Source organism: Chaetodon trifascialis, chromosome 11 (assembly GCF_039877785.1).
Source record: "Chaetodon trifascialis isolate fChaTrf1 chromosome 11, fChaTrf1.hap1, whole genome shotgun sequence".
Taxonomy (NCBI): domain Eukaryota; kingdom Metazoa; phylum Chordata; class Actinopteri; order Chaetodontiformes; family Chaetodontidae; genus Chaetodon; species Chaetodon trifascialis.
The window spans coordinates 20,298,367-20,316,913 of record NC_092066.1 but is presented as its reverse complement, the minus strand read 5'-3'; the positions used below and the strand labels follow the sequence as shown (position 1 = coordinate 20,316,913).

At 41.5% G+C, this 18,547-nt stretch overlaps 2 protein-coding genes across 5 annotated transcripts in view; both read right to left on the bottom strand.

Annotated features, from left to right (window-relative positions):
- The window catches only part of LOC139339494 (uncharacterized), a 138,601-nt gene extending 136,175 nt beyond the window's left edge, over positions 1 to 2,426 (bottom strand). For 3 of the 4 annotated variants that reach the window (XM_070975141.1, XM_070975144.1, XM_070975145.1), the window contains exon 1: positions 2,107 to 2,426. The gene's annotated coding sequence lies outside the window, so the exon portion shown is untranslated. The remainder of the gene's footprint in view (positions 1 to 2,106) is intronic. The other variant, XM_070975143.1, reaches the window with a different exon arrangement.
- The window catches only part of LOC139339495 (E3 ubiquitin/ISG15 ligase TRIM25-like), a 308,448-nt gene that overhangs the window by 48,997 nt on the left and 240,904 nt on the right, over positions 1 to 18,547 (bottom strand). The gene's annotated exons all lie outside the window — the stretch shown is intronic.

The following is an 18,547-nucleotide window of genomic DNA, read 5'->3' as shown; positions in this document are numbered from 1 at the left end:
CTTTATCGCCAGCATAAGTCACTGACTCAGTACGACCTGTCTGTTTCCACCACCGCCGCCCCCACCCCTCCCTTTCCACTTCCTCCTACTCTCCTCTCATTTTCCAGTCTTTCTTCTAATCTCTGCTCATGTTGTGCCCCACCCCTACCTCTGTCCACCTTTCATCTACTCCATCTTTCTCCATCTAACTACCCCTCCTCTCCTCCCTTGATGTCTCCCAACCTCCCCTCTCCCTTTTCTTCCTCTGCCCTCCCTCACATCTCCCGATCACTCTTAGGTCCCCATCCGGGTAAATGCAAGAGCTATCTGGTGTAAACAATTACTAACCGAATGCTGACACACTGATTGCTGCGCTCTCTCCCTTAACCACATTTGAAGAGGAGCAAGTGCATGCCCTATCACTAGTCCCCCTCGTCCTATTTTCTCTCCGCTAATAAAAAAAAGAGCCTTGCAATACCACTGCTTGTTCACAAAAAATGCAGAAAAGTGCTCATGTAATCACAGATACGGCTACACATAGTGAAAGATACATAAACATATGCACAAACACATACAGTATATCGTCATAGACCCAGATAAACAAATTTTACTGATTGTACCATAAAGCGTGCTGCCACAGTGATGTATAATACATGAGCTGTCCACATACATAAACATGTCTTAAACTGATCAGAGCCATTACGGTCACTTAAGGCCCATAGTGTGTGTGTGTGTGTGTGTGTGGGGGGGGGGGGGGGGGGGGGGGGGGCATTCATGTCATCACACTAGTTTTTATGTAAATGTTCAACAAGGGGCTATAAGAGCACAGATTTTCCACGTGAGAATTGACCCAGCTGCAAAGATGACTGTATCAAAAAGCTGGCTGCGCTCTCCACGGCATCAAGAAATTATATATAGATGTGGCAGACCCACTTTTCGTGCTCTTACAAAAATATAGTACACAGCAGGCTACAATAATCGATATCACCTGAGAAGGCAGGTCATAAATCTAAGCAAATGTATTTCCCAGAAGGGCAATGGTTGTTTTCACACAAACACAAACATTATTACGTTTGTGCAGAGCGTATAAAAGGGGCATTATGCACAAGCGCATCACCGACACCGCTGGATGTGAGGCCAAATACTTATAATCACCGACTTATAGGGTCGCGTAATAAATGGACGCAATTAAGCCGGGGTTCTGAAGCGACTCGGAGCCGATCAACCTCATTAGAGACGCGCTGAACTACGGAGAAATTGCGCATACGAACGGCTTGCAGGTAAAATATTTGCCCCGGGTTGTCGGTGCTCGGTATGTGACAGTCTGTCAGTCGCTGCCCCCCGCCGTCCTTTGGTAACTGCTGCGTGCAGACAGACAAGAGTGCGCACACGCACGCCGTCTGTTAGGAATCGGCTCGCACGCGTAAAAATATTGCGCCGGTCCAATTTGCACCAAAAGTGACAGCCCCGTCTCCTCACCTTGTGGTCGGAAGAAAACACAGACTACACATCTGGAAGAATCGACAAATGGATCAATAAAGGAATCAATCAGTGGATACAACAGTTGTTGTATGGCGCTGAAATTCCCCAGATAAGAGCACATATGAGTGTGCGCAGCGGACAGGTCCTCAGTCTCTTTGACCAGGCTCCCAATTAGGACTAGCCTACATGTTCAGTGTCGTCTATTGTGTAATATTTCTTAATATGTAATAACTGCACTCAAGTCACTAACTCACGGGTCGTTTTACAGGAAGGTTTACGGGATATACTTTTATAAAGACACAAATCCAGCATACCCTTCGGGCTCTCGCAAATACGCACGGAGTCCGGTCCGCTGCGAGAATAAACCACACGCATCTATTTCACTGAAACAATTAAAAGGAAGCTCAAATTGACACTGAAGTATTTTAAGTGCCACGTACCGTGATTTCAATTAAAAATGTGGTCTCTGGTGAATGCCAAGCAGCGGTGCCAAAGAGCAGGCAGGCAGAGAGAAACGCATTTCCCAAATAACAAGCGAGGGGAATCTAGGTCTGATCTTCAGTCAGCCTGACCGCCGTGAAACAAATCATACACGCTCACAATGACGGGATTATCTGGGTTCAGCCAAAATGACTCTGTATTTACCTCTCTCTGTCGTATCTCGGTGTGACTGTCTCAAGTGTCTTTGTCCGTCGCCCGTTCTGCCCGTCAGCCGGTCACAAAACTGAGTCCAAGAAGGACAAACGCTGTTATCTCTCTCTCTCTCTCTCTCTCTCTCTCTCTCTCTCTCTCTCTCTCTCTCTCTCTCTCTCTCTCTCTCTCTCCAGTGATAACGTGACTCTTAAAAATCTCTCAGCTCGCTCTCACTACCTCTAATTTCCCGGTTTTGCCTCTTTTCCTCTCTTGATCTCTTCATCCCCGCATCTCTCTCGGAAGTGATTATTATTATGTTCATCGTCACTCATAATCACCACCACCCCCTCAACCACCACCACCACCAACATCATCATCATCATCATCATGGCATCCAAAAATCAATACGCATTCTCATTAGCATATTATTCATGTGGTAAGGCATCCTGTGTAGGCTACTGTCTGCGTAGTTAACTCCGCAATTTTCCAGTAAAAATTCAATAAGAACGCATTTTGACTGCAGTGTCTTCATCATGTCAAAAAGTTCAGCACCACTTTCTGCAAAGGAACCCTTTACAAAGGGTTAAAATGTTGTAACTAAGTCAATAAATAATATACTAATGCTTTACAGATCAGTTATAAGACATTAATAAGATAAGAAATACACTATTAATACATTATTAACATTAATTAAGATATTACATACAATGTATAAACCTTTTATCATTGGTGGAATGTAACTATGTGCATTTACTCAAGTGCTGTACTAATTTGAGGTACACTTTATACTTCTACTCCATTACATTTCATAGGGAAATGCCACATTTTTTACTCTACTACATTTTAAGGACAGCTTTAGTTACTTCACAAATTAAGATTTGTGGATTCAAAACATATAAAAAATATGATGTTTTGCTAGAATTTAGCCACCCAACTGGTACACTCTATTTTTTAGAATTTTTATAAACAGAATAGTCAATCAATTAATGGAGAACATAATCAGCAGATCACTTAATAATGAAAATAATATTAGTTGCCGTCCCATACAAAGTTAGAACAGTAAAATCCTGCTTTTATATGAACACGTGAGTATCAACAAGTTAATGATATCTAATGATAGTAGCAATCAAAGGGACATTTTTCTGATTATATTATAATGCTTTCACAAAAGTAACATTTTCAGTGCAGGACTTTATTTGTAAAGAGTATTTTTTCCAGCAGGCTGCACGGTGGCACAGCAGGTAGTGCACGTGCCTCACAGCAAGAAGGTTGCCAGTTTGATCCCCGGGTCAGGCGGGGCCTTTCTGTGTGAAGCTTGCATGTTCTTCCTGTGCATGCGTGGGTTCTCTCCGGCTTCCTCCCACAGACCAAAAACATGCTCATTAGGTTAATTGATGACTCTAAATTGTCCGTAGGTGTGAATGTGAGTGTGAATGTTTGTTTGTCCTTACATGTGGCCCTGCAATCGGCTGGCGACCGGTTCAGGGTGTACCCCGCCTCTCGCCCATTGTAGCTGGGATAGGCTCCAGCCCCCCGCAACCCCGACAGGGATAGGCGGTATAGATAATGGATGGATGGATGGATTTTTTCCAGCATAGTTTTACGCTAAAGCTTGTAACAGACTCGCCCATCCACTACAGGATACCACGTGGATGGGATGGTTTGCCTCACTTATGCCTGAACCACCTGTATGAAGGCGCACACAGGAGACCAGGGTTTGAGTCCTGTGTGAAGCTTGTGTTTTACAGAAGTAGTTGTTTGATGAAAAACCATGATCTTTTCCTTAACCTAATGGAGAAATTTGGTGCCTAAGCCTAACTAAACTGCGACCGTCATCTGAAATGTTTCTTGGTGAGCTTTATTTTGAAAGCGTAGCCAGATGTAACAATTATTATTACAGACTTGACTGCAGAATGAGGTGCTGTCTTCATGTTCCACAAACAAGAAATGAGAAGGCCTATATTTGAAACCATGTACGTACTAGCAGTATGTACTGATTTGGCCAAAATGTAACATGTAGTATGGCCTGTGCAAACAAAGCAAAATCCGCAGTATGTCAAAAATAGCTGGATGTCGTAATATTTGACAAAAATCTCCAGTATGCATCAGGCCAGTCTATCTCGCCTACTGCAACCCACAATGCAAAGTGCAGGAACAGTCACATCAACCAGCCGGGCCAAGAACAGGGACTTTTTGGCAAGTTTAGCACAATATTTCATCACTAAATTCACTTGTGACAATGTTTTGGGTGAGAAGTCAACTGTGAATTTTGGCAGTTCAACAAAAATTGCTGACAAACCAAAAAAAGTGCTCCAACATTTTTGGAGTTGAGAAGCTCCATAAGTGCCTGTGAGGGTAAGTAGCTAGTGAGCTGCTCAGTCACACTCACAGACCCCACTTAGCCCCTTGTCACACAGACCACTGCAGCCAACCGAGCAGACTTCAGCATTAATGGCAGAGGAAAGCCAGACCCACAACCGAAAGGTATTTTTGATTTTCATACCACTGTTGTTTGAACTTATGCAACTATTGCCATTGAGGAAATGTTCACGATATGACCAAACCAGCATGGACACGGACAAAAATACCAATCAACAACTTTTAGGAAAAGGCACCAAGTTTGAAGCCAGACATCAAGGATAACTAGGATAACATAATGCTATAGAAATACTGTGAGGATGAGTTCCGACTCACATTATATAATAATGATAATAATGAAGTGATGCAACAAAACTGCAGTGAATCTGGTTCCTTCCAATTGTCAGATAGGAGTTACCCATCTCTCAGGTAAATGCTACTCAGCAGTAGTGGTTGATCAATAGCTGGATTATTGCTTGCTTTCGTTTTCCAAATCCAGAAGCCAGCTAAGGCTGGCCTAGTGTAATGCAAAATAAATCAGCTTAACAGTTTCATTCTGCTTTCTAGTCTGAAAAACAGTATGTAGTACATGCAAACTTACGTACTGCATACTGTGTGCGTCAGTAGTGTGTGGTAGGCGGTACAACCAAGGTGTTGTTTCATGCAAAGGCAACACAAACCATGACACAGACACAGTGGATCAGCTGGCGTTATCACACGGTACCAAGTTTATTTTTTAAGTAAAGGATCTGAATATTTCCTCCACCGCTGTCCTTCATAAAGAGGGTCTTATTAGGAGTGGTACAAAATGTACTTTTTAAAAAATTTCTGTCGTACAGTGACTGTTCATTGGCTGCAAACCCCATCAGGCACGTTTCAGAAGGAGAGCTTTTTGCCTGTCTGGTTCTGTTGACTCTTGAAATGTGTGCCTCTACCATGAGCAAGTAGGTTTCATGGTTAAATTGGGGTTGTTTGTCTCTTTTTATGAATTGCTTAATTTATTGTTCATGTATGATGGTGAGTATGCGCAGCGTGTTTTAAATGGAAAATCTACCAGATTCTCTACATCATTCCTGTGTCTGTGCTCCTGTCTGGCTCAATCTGCTCTGTGCAGATTGACGTGTCATCCGTCAAAAAATAGACTCGGCGTGTATTCTCCACAGAGCAGACCTGAGAGCCGTGTCTGGGACGCTTCTGAAACAGAGACAGAACACTCCTGATGGCATTGCACACATTGCCTAGAATGGCAGCCATCAACTCCATCGGACGGAACGCAGATGTTACGCAGCAGGTGAAATTTAGGGGTTCCAGTATTCCATATATATCGTATCATATACCGACCTCTTATTAAAATGAGTATTTATTGTTTTATTTTCTGCCAAAGCAAAACTTGTTAAAAGCTTATGATTGAGCTATAAAGTGTTAGCAAATCATTTATTAGCCATTAATTAAGCAATGACTTTAAAATAATGAACCCTTTATAAAGGGCACTTTATGAAAAGTGGACTTAAAGTTCTTTTTAAAACTGTCATGTAGAATTATGAGTGTTCCTGAAGTGACCTGTTGACCTTTTCCTAGAGTTTCTGCAACTTTAAATCTCTGACAGCCTGTTATCATTATTGCCATAGCACATCATTTAAAAGTATCCTGTCGGGTATTTGACCATATTAGTGCACCAACAGAGCTGTGGAACCTGTTTTGTTTGTATTGTGCACACATACACACACACACAGGTACACACACAAGCATGTGGCTGGAACTATACACCCACAGACACAGATGTAAACAATGTACAATTTCAAATATTAAAAATACTCCACATGGCATCTTTAACAAACATTCCTCCGTGGACAAAAATCCTGCTTTTGTTGTAAGCTCATAACTACACAGAAATCTTGTCCATTTTGAATCATTACTGATCCTTTTCAACAGGGGCACCATCATCATCATAAACACCATCATTATCAACACTAAGCCATCACCTGATTACCGGGCGATGATAACATTATTATATTCATGTTAATCAGACCATCTTCATCATCGTCGTGGTCCTATTTCAAAAAGCTATTACCTCCATCCTTATCACTTAAGAGCAAATTACACCTCACCATCTTCACACACATACCCACACGCGTGCGCGCGTACACACACATTTCATTAGGCTGATCTATCCTCCTCAGTCATTACACATGCTGTAAGTCCCCTATCTTCAGTCTACAGTGTACTTGTAGATTGACTCCACCAGAAGCCCTTTGAAGAAAGAGGGGGTGGGGAAGGGTTGGTGGGCAGGGGCTGTATGTGTGACCATTGGAATAGTAAAAGAGAGGGACTGCTCCTTCTCTATTATAGCAACACAGTAGAACAGGGCCAGGCAGACGACAGAGCATGAAAGGACTGATTTATCCACCAAGGAGAGGCTGTGTGTGTGTGTGTGTGTGTGTGTGTGTGTGTGTGTGTGTGTGTGTGTGTGTGTGTGTGTGTGTGTGTGTGTGTGTGTGTGTGTGTGTGTGTGTGTGCGTGTGTAGAAGAGAGAAAAGCAGTGTGTACTTGCCTGTTTTACTCCCTTTATAATTGAACGATAGAGCCAGTGTGTACATTATTAAACTGAACCTATACATCTGTGTGTGTCCATTTGTGTGGGCTTTCATTGCTTCTTCATCTTCTTCTTCTCTTCCCCGGCACAGGGAGCATGTCTGCCTGGATGTGCTACACTTTGCTGCAGCCTGGAGAGTCAGTTTTGCCATACATGTGTTTGGCAGGCAACGTCAGTTGGCCAGGCAGCACAACCAGGCTTGATGTACTGTACACAGTACCAGAAAATACGCTTTTAGGCTCTTAGGCACTGTGTAAAGAGACAACTTGTGCCACAACAAGCTAGAGGGGTTTACCGTGGTACAAATTCAGCTTTTGTCACAGGCCAGCTCTTTCTTTGCTGTATTGTTTATGATCTAGTAAACCATGTGCTAGTTAAAAGGGTCAGTCCACCAACATTACCACATAACAGTTTTCTGTCTGACTCCTTGTGGTATTTAGCCATTCAGACTTTTTGCCCAGGTTTTGAGACACCCATGTCTGTCATTTCCACCACCATGTGGATGTGAGTGGAATTAAGTTTATGGTGCACACAGCCATGAAAAATTACATTTCAAAAAATGTAACTACTAGAGTAAACGTGTTCTGGATAATTCACAGACCTCACTGTGAGCAGTTTTTAATACTCACACTAGCAGTGTAGACTAAGGGCTGCATACCTGTCAATATTGGGATTTGTCCCCACATGGTACCCATTCTCCTCAGCAGAAGTCCAGTGTCTGACCCCTTCATCCACCACAACCTCGTCCCTATGAGGACTTTGAGGCTTAGTCAGTTGCAATGATGGTCCTGGAACAGTATTAATCATGATGTTGCAGGAACAACATGGCAATATCATATTAACAGATGGGAGAGATAGTATAAACACAGTCATTGGTGGAGCATGTCTCTGCGCCTCTTGGGCGTGATTATCCTCGGTAGATTTGTCATGCTGGCTCACATCGCTTTTCCCTCCGTGTGACACACTGAAATCCATGTGGCATATTTTACAAAAAACCATGACTTTGACTGACGTACGGATAAGCCTCCTCCTGTTTGTTCAGATACTTGCAAATTTTGGACCTTTTTGACAGGTAGTCCATCCTCCTCATGGGCAGCCTTCATCTTCTTCTTTTTCTACTGTTATTGGCGGGTGCTGTTTGTTCTACATACTGCACCTGCATTACAGGAGGGGAATGTCGCAAACGCATCAAAACACACAGTTAGACCTCCCGTCAACATCACAGCAGGCCCTGTTTAAAAGAGTTTGACATATCTGAGTATGACAATGTCAGTTCAACAGTCCACCACTTTGGTCTAAACTGTAAGATGAGATGGATTGGACATTCATGATACCCTATTGACCTCAGTGATCCCCTGACTTTTCATCTAAAGCAATGAGTTTAATACCTAATAGATGGAATAGCTCAAAATTTTGTACACATTCATGTCTCCCAGAGAGCATATCCTAATGACAATGCATCCTGTGACTTTACCTCTAGCACCATCATTAGGTTTTCACTTATCAGTACTTTGTTTATGACCAGATTCCTGCAAAATTCCCCTGAGCTCCAGCTGTACTTTGTGTTTACAGCTATTAGCAAATGCAACAGGGTAAACTAAGATGGTAACAATGGTAAACATTATACCTACTAAACATCACCATGTTGGTATTGAATCTGTGAGTATGTTAGCATGCTGATGTTTAGCTCTAAGCAGCTCACAAAGCTGCATACTACATTATATTGTGTAATGTTTTGGTTTGATGTCTTTAATGAGTTTTCTATAGCCACAGAGGCTATCTCTGATCACGCATAATGCCTTATGTTTCTCAAAAGTGCATCCATGAACTTGGCGCATGTTAATCGGTGTTGGAGCAAGAAAACTGATATTTATTTTAGTATCAAAGATAATTATTTAGTGAGTTGTTTTAACTCAGAAAAGCTATCAGCTATCAAAATTTCAGTTGTTCTGTCTTCTGTGTCAGTTTGCACTCAGCTCAGGGCTAAGCTACTTTTTAACCCCGTCAGGAGCTGAAACAAACATAAAAATCAAACAAATCGTCACATTCATGTTCACTCACACATGCACACTTGATTTATTCACCCTCTCCATCCCATGACTCCCTCCAGACTCTTCATTTTTGTGCATGCCATCAAGTGTGTATGTGCAGTGTATATGTGTGCAGGCTTGACAGCGTGTGTGTGTGTTTTGAAGGCCATCGTCATGTGCTGGGAAGTGAGGGGGAGGAGGGGTCACTCTCTGCCGCAGCTATGAAGCTTTGATCCCTGTATCTTCCAGTCATCAGTATATGAGATCCCCAGGGAACAGAGAGACAGACTGCGCGGGCATGTGCACAGCATGTACAGAAAGCCAGTGATGGTATGTAGAGTGACTGGAAAACAGCACAGCTATGAGGGCATCCGATAAGCAAGCAGGTGGGCAAATAGACAGGAAGTGTGCCTACTGCAACAGGAACATGCAGCTTTGCATCATAGAGAGACAGACACAAGGACAGACAGGCCGAGTGACAGATAGCATGAGGATAACAGACGGCTGGACAGATGCATGATGGTACTGCAGATCTACGGCGAGGCACTGGCCAGGTATAGCGTCTAATAGCACAGCACTCAGACAGACACAGACAGCTGCCACATGGTATAGTCCAAGTCGAGCGGAGACGGACAGATGCCCTTCTCTCAGCTGGAAAGATGCCGCACCTCTGTGCGTGCACACACACACACACACACACACACACAGACACACACTTCTCCGCTCGTCCTCCTCCCTTCTCCACCTGTCTGCTCCTTGCTGTCAGGGAGCCAGACAGGAGGTGATGTTTGTTCCCTCAGGCACTGTCATCTTCTCTTTTTCTCCCTTCCCCGCTCTTGTTTCCTTCCCTCTCCTTTCCCGTCCTTTTCCCTCCTTTCCTTTAATTTCCATTTTTGTGTGGCATTTACGTTTTTGAAGTGCAGCCCTCAAAATAATACCATGGACAGACAGCACTGAGTGGATTGTATATTTGTGCGTCTGTTAGTGGCAGGAGTCCAGGTATGAATATGACAAGGGCTTTGTGCCAGAGAGGGTGCATGAGGGATTGTGTGAATGCAAATGGCCATGTATGGATGCATTGTTATTTAGCTTTTCTTCCTGCCTCCTTTATTCTCTGTCACTCATCCAAACTGGCAAAGATTATTTTAGCAAATTATATCAGCCTTTGACTGGCTGTTGACAATCAGTAAAAGAGAGAAAGATTGAGAAAAGAAGGGGAGAAGGAGGTGTAGGTGAAGGTGCCACCGCTCTACTACACTAAATCTGGACATCGTCGTTCACACTGGCCCCTTGGAAAATATTCATAGAATAGCATTACAGCATGTCTCATATAGCAGGTTTAGCAGTCCAGCTGGTCACATTTGCATATAGTAGGATTGTTCAGTCCAACTGGCAAGTGTTTTTTGTTTTTTTGTTTTTTTGCATGAAAGCAAACATTCACATGCCTGAAAATACTTGCGGGGAGTCTGTTTTTATGCTTAGAATATGAATAGAAATTGTTAGAGCGACACAATGTCTTACCAGCTACATTTGCCATTTAAAGCAGTGATAGCGACATTCAGCGCCAAAATGAAGTGAGAGGTCTCTTAGATTTGAAAATTTCTCCTTAGTTAACGGAAAGGGCAAGAAAAGATGAAAGATTCAATGAAGCATTTGTTAGTTTCGGAGCTTAAATTTGCATTCATTCAGTGGCACCACAACAAGCGGAATACACAGCAGTGAGATATTATCATCTTATTAAGCTGTGGTGGCTAACACGTTAGCAAAACAATAGTTTACATAAATATCAAGGGGACAGAAAGCAATACTAAGAATTATTTGAAGTCATGTCATCTGGCATATACCTAATATTCACTCTCCTCTTAGCTCTGTTTTTTGGTATCCTGATTTGGTATGCCGGTTTCAAAGCTGCAAAAGAGGGTTTATAGGAGCCCTATAAAACAGCTGCCTGGAAAAAAGTCAACTTTGTCTTAACCTGCTCTAAATGTAAGGTGCAAATGTTAAGACGTCATCAGCCACAGCAGTAGCCTGACCAAGCTTTGTAAATACAGTTGAATACTGTCAATGTCGATGCCTCTGAGGAACAAAATGTTAACAACAAGCTGCTGTGAAATATTAACAGTATAATACAGGATTTTTTTATTTTTCATTGCATCGTGTTGGATCCAGTCCCACCTCCTCATTCAGCACACAGTCAATGTAAATATACTACAAAATTGGCGTAGAGTATGGTGGATCATTGATTTTATTCACGGTAGAAGGAGAAGAAGAGACGGAACTGAAGAGGACGATTTTCACCGTACTCTGACCGGACAGCAGAGAAGTGGACAGACACAAAGTGCTGCTCTCCTCCTGGACACATTGTCCTCCATCCTGCTCCTGTGCTTTACTGAATAAGGAAGCTGTGGTTTTATGAAAGTCATCGTCACCATGTTATCTCATTTTGTGCTGAATTTATATTGTATGAATTTTTCTTTTATGTGTTAACCGCATGATGCCAGCATGCATGCAGGCGTTTTCAGTTCACGTTAGCGAGCGTCTCCCCTTCAGCTGCTGAGGGGACAACATTTGATATCTTTTGTTTAAACTTGTTACCAGTAACGTGTCAATTTATTTGATTTTCAAAGCAACAGGCTTTCTACATTACCGACAAACTAAGTGGAGTTAGCTAGCTTGGTCATTCATGTTTAATTCATGTTAATTTGTAATCTAATCAAGCATCTGAGGTAAGATGTGATCCTCCATTGATTTGTTGTAAAATCTACAGGGATCAGGCTCTGCTTTACCATTTGCTGTTGAGCTATTTTCAGTTTTGTATGATGTGTCATGTTGCTTTTCTCCCCGTCTGGGCTGGGCGAACATAGAATCAAGTTTTTTTTCTCATGATGATAGAATAGTTTACAAAAAAGGAGATCATGGTTTTAATTGTTTCATAATGATGAGACACAGAGGTCATTATCATCACGAAACACCAGAGAAATTTTATTTACCACACCAAATGCTTTCTCTGTTATTATACATTCATTGGTGTCAACTCCATAAGAGGAACAAAGGCTAGCGAGTGGACTCTGAGTGGAGCTTTAGGCCACAACACATCTCCACACAGGACCTCACTTTCACAAAGGAACAGCCCACACTGCAGCCAGATGGTCACGTTATTTCAAGGTAACAAGTCTCTTTGGTGGCACGGTGGACCTGGGGCAACACTGTCGCCTCACAGCCAGAAGGTCCCAGGTTAAATTCCCACCTGGGGCACTGTGGGCTCTGGGGGCGTGTCCTCCACCATGCCTTCAGTGCCTGCTGCTCGAGGAAAAAGGGGCCTTTCTGTGTGGAGTTTGCATGTTCTCCCCGTGCTCACCTGAGGTATCCTCCATAAAATATACCCCCACTAAGAACATGCAAGAAGATCACCATCTGACCAAGGGTGATGAAAAAGAGCTGGGTCCCCGGGCGCCACTGTCGGATGGAAGCCCACCGCTCCTGGTCTGCCGCAGAGGAAGGACGGACGGTGGATGGGTCAATTGCGGACAAATAATTTCACAAAGCATGGCGTATGCATGTATTTGTGCATGTAATGTGTGCGATAAATAAAAGTACATTTCTTCTTCTTCTTCCTCTTCTTCTTCTTCTTCCTCTTCTTCTTCTTCTTCTTCTTCTTCTTCTTCTTCTCAGTATTATGGTCTGCATAGTTCAGATAGCTGAACTAGCTCTTTTACTACTGTTCTTTCACTTGCTTTCTATTGCACATGATCATGAACTCATGAAAGATGGATAATTTTATTATTTGAAGTGCATTAGGTACTGAATGTAATAAATATTATATGATATAATCATTTCTTGTCATAGTTCAAGGAAAAAAAAGTGAATCCATTGTACATGGATGAGGACATGCAGACTGAGAACCTATTCAGCATGAGGAATGGTGTGTTTAAATGGTGTTTTTATGGATCGATTTAATAAAAGACTAATTTTGTAAGGCATTCACTTGTCATGCAACCAACCAGCTGACAGCATTATCCTGTGAAGCTAAACATTATACAGCACAGTACCATCTTTTTTTTAACAGCAATAAACTGTAGCTGCCAGTAGTTTACTGTAATTTGACAGGGTAATTTCTTACAGTGTAGCCTAACTCTATAACCACCACATTGCTTGTCCAAGTATGTTTTTCTATAATAAGCATCCAAACAATTCAAGGGTTAGAACAAATAACATTTTAATTAGCCTACATTTTTTTTAACTTTCTCAAAAAGCCAAAATGGAACTTGGATGATTCCCAGTGACTGTGTTCACTGCAGCCTGGTGTGTGTAATTCAGCCAGCAAGTGTTTGTTAGAGATAGAAGTACTATTCTGTTACACTGCACTAAAATTAGGATGGTACTGATCATGTAACGTCAGTTGAGCTGAACAGTTGAGGACAGGACGTCTAGTATTTGGACCAAGTGTGAAAAGAAAGGCGTGTGATTACAGATGTCACATGAATCCTTCCATCTGCATTATTGTAACGTTTGTAACTAAACACATTTTAAGGTAAACAGAAAAAAATTTGTTGGCAGATTCAACGCAGATTCGATTTGGTAAAACGCTGTTGTACCCCAACCCTACCATCAGACACTATCAGAAAATCCAAATAATGATTCATTCATTCTGGCTAATAACTACAGCGTTGAGTGATGTTTGGCTCCCTTTTTAACAGCATCTGAATCACAGATATTTAACAAATGCCAGGTGCAGTCAGAGTGGTCAGGGTCACATCAGGAATACTGGAATCCAACATTAATCCTCTAAATGGAAAATGATAGATTCATGAGAGCTAAATCGCAGAAAACAGGTTTGATTTGCACATTAAGTTGTATGTAGACTTTCATTTTGAAATGCAATGCAATTTCATTTTGTTATTTGAATTTCATTATTCTGTTGAATAATTTACTTCTTGCTCATTTATCATGTAATCCTGGAATTAACAACATCCTGAATACTGATTCTGTACTGTTCTACCTGTCCAGACTATACAGAAGTCGATTCCAGGTGTCTCTTCTTTTGTGTTGTATTATAATTGTATGACATTGTATTGTATTTATATTGTAATTCTATTGTAGTTGTATCAGTATTGTAATGAATAAAACAGTAAAGTTATCAAACTACTCAGTCCAGCGTGGCATGATGGGAAATGTGGGGCATCACTAAAGTTCTAGCTTTCAGTAAACTTGGTGCAACAGAGGTGTGTGTGTCTGTCTGTCCTGAGAGCAGCATACTGTGCTCTGCCTAGGTTGCAAAAATGTAGATAAATATATTTATTCAGTGCCTTTTCATTGTGCATAAACCTCGCATTCACCCTTGCATTGTTGAAAAAATAGACTTGAGGCGTAAAAAAATCCTCTGGTTCCGCCCATGAGACGCAGCTGAAACTCGGGCCTGCACGGCGCCACTGCAGACAGCTGCAGAGATTCAAATGAGAGCATTTCTGTTGCGAGATGTGGAAGTAGGAAAAAATGCATCTGATAAAGTTTGTCAGCAAAATCAACAGCCAGTCAAAAGCAATCATAAGGTAGGACGACATTGCAGAGACCAAGCTGTGCTGAGGCTTTAGTGCCGGTATGATTATTTATATAAACTAGAAAATAACCAGAATATCTCTGTGGTTATTTTAGTGAAAGTAGAGTAATCAGTTACTCCACACAGACAGCAATACTGTAAAGTACCTTATTACTTTCAAATTAAAGTAACGAGTAATGCTGCATTTTGAAAGTAACTCATCCATCACTGATTGTATTGTACTGTATTTTGCAAAGCAGCCTTGTCTCCACACTCAAAACACTTTGACACGTACTTTTAAACAATCACCTTCCGTGTGAGGAGGAGCTGGGAAAATGTGCTGTGTGTCAATTAAGGAAGACCTTGATGGGATTTATGCTACCTCACATCCCATAGTTGAAGGCCCCAAAAACCTCAAGTACACAGCATATTTATAAGTAGTCTAGGAATGCTTGCTCAGGACCATTTTGGTGTGATAGCGAACATCTGTTAAGAACTTAAATGACCTCTTTTTTGTCTGAGCTGCAAGAAGTACACATGCAGTTTCAGGTCTTTTTTGCTTCAAACCCACAAACTGCACAAAAGTACCTTTCCTTTACAATGATATCTCAAATAGCAGGTCTTTTTTTTTTTGCATATGCAAGTCACATTGCATTAACTGTAATAATGCCTTGCAATGATAACTCTTCATCAAAGAAGAGCACACAAAACACACACACACACACACACACACACACACACACACACACACTTATATGAATCAGACCGTAGGAAGTCAGCAGTGTCAAAATGAATCATTCTTGGTCATAGTGACATTATGTTGATATTAAAGCAGGACAACAATCACTTACTGGGTGAATAAATTACATATAAATGACTTGATGAATATTAGCAGTGTCAGTGAGCATTTAAAATTGTAATGTGCATACTGGAGAGAAAATGTGTCCATGCACCCAGCTGCTAGGTGCCGACCAGCTGGATCTCAAATGCAAAATATAAGCAAAAGATGTTGCGAACATCAGCAGCAGCTTCAACAGAGCACAAACACCAGGTAAAACAGCCGGACCGCTGGCTAAATCAGCCTAATTTAAGTTGCTACAGCAAGCGTAACATTTTCCAACACCTTAAGGGCTGCAGAGAGATTTCTTAACTCACCTTGTAAGTTGATTTTATGGCAGGTTAAATACCCTCTTTCATCGATCATGCATGGAATGAATCTAATCCATCAAAATTCTTCTTTAGACTTAATCTCATGACTTCAATCTGGGAACAATTTATTGTGTGCAGCCCACGCTGAAATTGAATGAGAAAAAATGCACGCCCCAGGACGGATGTATCAGAGACCCTGCTGGCTAACTTCATGTGTTTTCTATTTATTTCTAATTACTGCCTCTGATCAGTTTTAAATCGAAACAGTTCATGATCACATCAGTTTAGATAAACTGTGTTTCAAAGGTGCTCAATTTTCCACTGAAACAAACAGACTTAATGATTTTTTACTGCAGTGTTAACTAGTGTGAAACAACAACAAGCGTCAAGTGCTCCTGAGTGCTGTTGCTAGGCGCATTTAAAGATGTCATCCAGTTGTGAGACTTCCGCTGTGAATAATGACAAATGATAATAAATGACTTTAACTTATATTCAATCCATCACCTTGTCCAGGAAGTACATGCATACTCAAGGATCTGCTCAGTATAAAAGAAAGCTCACTTTTCTTACTCCAAGGTTATTCAGTGAGTCAATTCATCCGCTCTTGCTTTTAATCAGATACTTACTTTGCTGTTTTGTAAAGCAGCATGTTTGACAAGATTGTTATAAAAAAGCCTAATGTTCCAAACATTAGCCATTGCACAAGGCTTCACTTGACAAATAAGATGTTACTGTAGATTGTTGCATAAACTCCAGAAACCTAACTTTTAAACTGACCTTGTGCATTATCATCTCAGCATTCATTGCAATGGAATTTTCAAAGATTGAACACACTTTTTCTGGGCTCATTTTCTGCTGTCAAATATCTGCTAAAGCCTGGCATTGCCTTCACTTCTCTGCTTCTGGGCTCCTTCGAAGGCCACCTGTTCTGCATCTTCCAGCAGCTCCAGGCCAGTGGCTGTGCAAAAGTCATGCCAGCGACTGCGGTTTCTGTTTCCTCTCTCCTGGCCAACTCACAGCCAACTCCCATGGTGACGAAGGCTTGACAGCCTGGCCTCCAGGACCGCTGCCCAAACAACAGGAGAGGTTCGCTGTCAAATGAGCTTGAGCCTGCGGAGATACAGCTGGAGCTGCAGACTTTGAGGCCTGGCGAAGCTGAAAGAGTGAAGATGGTCAACTTTAACCTGGTTTTAGTTTATTTAAAGGTGCAGCATGCAACAATGCGATGTCCTGCAGATCCTGTGGAACCTGCTACGTCAGGCAATGAATGTAACATATCATGCAGAGAGCAAAAAAACTTTTTATTAGTTTTATTAGACAACTAGATGTATTGTCATCTGCAAATCACCAAAAGCAGGCTTAAGGGGCTTCCGCAAACCTCTGCTTCATTAAATAATTTTCATTTTAATTAATTTTAATCCTGATATTCCATCTAAAACCACACTCTGCATAGTTTTGTTTCCTGACACAACTTGTTTCACATTTTGATTAAATGCTGGGGCTGCATCTGTAATATAATTACAATTCATGAATAGAATTCCAAATTTGTTGATTCACAATCCTAGACTTGCTAATTGTGAAGAGTAATGCTGGATAGGGCTTAGTTTCTACACTTTAAAGACCGGAGTATGCTTGAAACAAACTTACTCATACAGCATCTTCCAACTGCATCTGAGGGCCAAAGCTGTTCCAAATGGCCACACTTAAAGGTGGGTAAAAAAAAAAATGCTGCTGCTGCCAAAGAAAGGGTGAGACACAATCATCTTGAAAATGGGGATAAGAGTGTGCACACTTCTGTGGTCTTTTCTCAAAGGCATTCATGCTGTTGCATTCATTTGTACAAAGTGACAAGAATAGTTGTGTAAAAAATCTTGAGAGAAAAGATTAGACCCCTGCCTCCTGAGCCTGAGCAGAAATTGTTGGACGCAGCCCTTCTAATTCGGACAGGTGAGGGAGGGAGGGGGGTATTTTCTGACATGTTGTTCGATGAAACACTTTGCCTAAAGTATACTGACACCGTAATAGCTATCATGTGGAGAATGGACAAAAAGTGGTACATCATTGGGATTTTGTCTCCTAAAGCCTACATCCTAAACATACCTGGCTCCAGAGAACAGGGGACCATAGGAAAAGACTGTCTCTGGGTTCCCTCCTTACTTTCTGACGACATTAAATATATCTTTATATGTCTAGATCGACTTCCAGAGCCACACGTGTGAGTATTGTGTGTATTTATTGTTTTCTATATATAGGTGCTTTTACTCTTTTAACTTGTCCCTGCACACATAAACATACATAAATACATATACATAATAATGAACAATAACAATAATACACACAGGGAAAGTGTTGGCATTACCTATCATACTGTTATCACATTATTGTCTGTCACAGAACAAGTATAAGCCAATTACATTACCCTGAGAGCCGATGTTACGCTGCATTAAGAAGAAACCTTAAAAACCAGTCCTCCTCTCAATCGTCATTGGGAATTTGAGGTCTCTCCACAGTAAAATGGATGTGTTTTTTCACTTGTTATATTGTTTACTTACCGATCATTCTTACGTATTCATCTGCTTTGCTGTTGCCACACTGCAAATTTCCATTTTACAGCCTTGTATCAAAACCCCTTTTCTAATACTTCTTGATAATTAGCAAGAATGATAATGTACATCCTGTACATTATCATTAAAATAGCTGTTACACGACATGAGGTCGGAGGTTAAGTAAGTAAAATTTGTTGCAGGCTATTTGGCTTCTGTGATGGAGAATGCTGTTTCGTATATT